The sequence below is a fragment of the Coffea arabica genome, chromosome 11c, assembly GCF_036785885.1.
Source record: "Coffea arabica cultivar ET-39 chromosome 11c, Coffea Arabica ET-39 HiFi, whole genome shotgun sequence".
NCBI classification, from domain to species: domain Eukaryota; kingdom Viridiplantae; phylum Streptophyta; class Magnoliopsida; order Gentianales; family Rubiaceae; genus Coffea; species Coffea arabica.
In genome coordinates, this window is record NC_092330.1 from 28441086 (window position 1) to 28444840 (window position 3755).

At 32.8% G+C, this 3755-nt stretch overlaps 1 long non-coding RNA gene across 1 annotated transcript; it reads left to right on the forward strand.

The window, feature by feature from the left end:
* Positions 1-381: 381 nt before the first annotated feature.
* LOC140016970 (uncharacterized) lies at positions 382-2958 on the forward strand. Its single transcript, XR_011823254.1, has 3 exons — positions 382-706; positions 1128-1412; positions 2646-2958. It is a non-coding gene; the product is annotated as an uncharacterized lncRNA (long non-coding RNA).
* Positions 2959-3755: the final 797 nt, after the last annotated feature.

Consider the following 3755-nt stretch of genomic DNA (forward strand, 5'->3'; position numbering starts at 1 on the left):
AAAATTTTGAAAAAGGAAATGCAAAGATTTCAAATTCATAAAGAAGGTATAAGTTTTGATAAATTTATAAAAAGGGAAAAAGGCTACTATAGCTAAAATGTTAAATAAAATACATGTTGCTACTAGAATGATTAAATGACCCATAAAATAGTACTCCCTTCGTCCTGCAAAGTCTGTCGTACTTGGGAAACAACGTTTTTTATGCATAGTAACATCCATTTATCTGCCAACTCATGTGTTCCAAGTTTGCCCTTTACATTTCACTGACTCGTCCAAGAAACAAATGGGTCAAAGTGGGACCCATCAAAAAACACTTCTTTGTTTCGGCTACAAAAAGTTCATTTCCTTATCAAAATCTTCTTCATCCAAGAAACAAATGAGTCAAAGTGGGACCCACCAAAAAGCCATCCTTTGTTTCATCCACATAAAACCGGCTTCCTTATCAAAATTTTCTTCTAGCAGACATTCATCACCGTCTACTATAGAATCCTCTTTGATTCTCTATAGTTAGCCATCCTTCAATTGCTGCAAATTAAGCTATGATAATTTCTCTGGAATAATTACAAATTCCCTCTTCTCATACTCCATATTCACTTGAAAGTTTTCACCTTTGATTACAATATTGGTGCTCCAGTTGAAGACAGAAGCATTGGAGGGATATGAAGTAGATTTCTAATCCAGAGTTGATAACAAATGAGATTAAAAGGTTAGTTAATTGTCTTTTATTCTTTCTTGTTAATGGTTTTTTTTTTCTATTTTCTCATGTGAGAAAGGCTGGATCTTTTAAACTTTTTTAATGTTTATTTATTGATTGTTTTGTCTATAATTTCTTAAAGATTTGCAACCAAATTATTTACTGAAAATTTGGGTTTTGGCAGATTGCTCCAAAAATAAGTCTTGAAATGCCTATTTTAAAATATTTAATGGGATTATACCATTGATTTGTACCTCTATATATGCAGTCCGTTTGGTTTTTTTTTTAACACTTTGTTTCTTCTTTTTTACACCATGTTTTAGAGGTGACTTTTAAAAGAAATATGGGTGCTTTTAATGATGTTGAAACTAACAATTCTACGAAGAGATTAACTAATCAAGAAAGGCAAATAATTTTTGAAACTTTATTACAGGAAAGTAATGCAGGTAAATAGAAAAAGGGAACGATCAGGAACATTGGAAGCCTATTTAAACAAGTGTTAGGACAGTCCAGCGAATTTGGAAGCTAGCAGCAATTACTTCTACAAATGGAGGAGTTGATGTATCACGCAGATTTCCTAAAAGATGCGGAATGAAACGAGTGGAGATTGATTTTACCTTGATCATGGCAATTCCTCTTCGGCGCCGGACAAACATCAGGTCACTTTTTAGTGAAATGAAAGTGTCCAAATCAAGCCTTCACCGACGAATTAAAGAAGGTATTATAAGGCCACATTCAAATGCACTCAAACCATAATTGACAAATCAGAATAAACAAGTAAGGCTTAGCTTTTGCTTGTCAATGCTTGAACCAGAAAGTCTCAACAACAATCCAACGTTTATGATTATGTTCATTGTTGTGCATATTGATGAAAAGTAGTTTTATATGACTAAAGAATGTGAAAAGTATTACCTTCATCCTCAAGAAGAACAACCTCTTAGGACATGTAAGAGCAAAAAGTTCATTGTGAAAGTTATGTTTCTAGCTGCTGTTGCTCGACCACGTTTTGATTGCTCTGGTAATCCAACATTTGATGGGAAAATTGGGATTTTCCCTTTTGTATTCAAAAAACTAGCAAAGAGTAGTAAAAATCGTATGGCAGGTACATTAGAGACTAAGCCAATATTGTCAGTGACCAAGGAAGTATATAGGAGATGTTTAATTGAACAGGTTTTGCTTGTAATACATGCTAAATGGTCACGGGATAGTGGCAGTGTGTACTGAAATTTTGATCCAACAGGATAATGCAAAACCATATTTTAATCCCATTGATCCTGAATTTATTGAAACTGCTTCTAGGGATGGATTTCATATTCACTTGTCATTTCAACCTCCTAACAGTTCGGACATGAATGTTCTTGACTTGGGATATTTTAGAGCTATACAATCGTTGCAACATCAAGAAGCACCCATATCAATTGATGAGCTAATTCTTGCTGTGGAAAAGTCATTTGATCAATTATCAAGTGAAAGTTTGAACAATGTTTTCTTAACATTGCAATCATGTATGGTAGAGGTGATGAAAAATCTTGGGGGAAATAACTATAAAGTGCCACACATTGGGAAGCACCATTTAATGAAAGAAAGTTGTCTTCCACTACAAATAGAATGTAAAAAAGAACTTGTGAATCAAGTTCTAAGTCATACGCAAGTATGATTATCTTCACTGGACAGGCCAGATTTTATAAAGCTTTTTTGTTTTTTAAGATTTTTTATCTCTAATTTCTTGTGTGTATGGTTGTTTAAACTAACTAGTGTTCTTTATTTTCATATTTGTAGGTACTTAAACTATATTAATAATGTGTTTTGAACAAAATGGTATGGGTGTTCTAATGTGCAAAATGTACATGTACTCAATGTTCATTTGTTTAGCTATTCTTGTTCACTTTGGTCTGGAGCATCTTTATTTGTTGTTTTTCACTAAGTTGTGTCCTATCTTATCTTTTGGTAGATGGTTGAAGTCAAGCAATCAAGCCTTTTGATTTTGTGGTGCAAGCTTTTGATTGGGCAAAGAATATAGAAGCACTTTTATATACTAGTGGTTTTTGGATTGATTGCTTTTATTTCAATTTGCAAGATTTTAGAATAGCTCTGCAAAGTTAGCTTGATGTTAGTAGTAGTAGTATGACTTTTGTACAAAAGGGAAAATGTGCAATGCTGAGTGAAGCTATGTACATGTATAGACATTGATGTACTACTTTTGTTGGAGTTTTTGAAATTGTCAATAGCATTATTCTGTAAAGTGGAAATATTGGTTTGCATTCTTTTGCTCTTTGGTTGGTAGAATATCTGTTTTTGCATTTTTGCGTCTTGGAATATTAAAGAAAAATGAGAGGAACTGACACTTTCATAGACTACATTTAAATTAAATTTGGTAGTGAGTGTAGTTTTTTTTTCTCCAAGTAGAATAACATGCCTTATTATTTTGCTCATTTAGTTTTTGTGTCAATCTAAAATTATTCAGCTATTTTTACACTATCTTCTTGCTTTCAATATAAATTTATTTTGTGAAAGTTGATCATTCTTAACAAATTAGTGCATATGAAAATAATTTAAAAATTGAAAGCTTTCCAAAGAAAATCACTAATTAAGTCATCTCGATATTCTATTTACTGCAAAAAATCGAAATGATCCTCTTGATAACAAAACCAGTCTTCAATTGAAGTTTAAAAGAGCCATAAGCACATTCTTGGTGATGAATTTGGCTGGAGTCGGGACCAAGAATTTTGCTGGAGTCGGAAGTCAAACATGGTACAAGTTAGGACACTTGGATGTCCTTTGGGACCACACATCAATTTGCAGGGCAACTAGCACATGCATTATCACATCATTAGTGGAGGGCAAAAATGGGAATTCATAACTTAAAATAGTTTGAAATGTCAAACATGACAAATATTTTAAGACATCTCAAAAAGAAAAGTATGACACTTTTAATGGGACAGAGGGAGTATATCACTGCTGACTTGGACATTAGTAAAATTTTATAATAAATATGAAGAAGAAATTTGTTTTCCTCAATCTCTCACACCACACCATCATCGTCTCCCACACCTAAATTCAT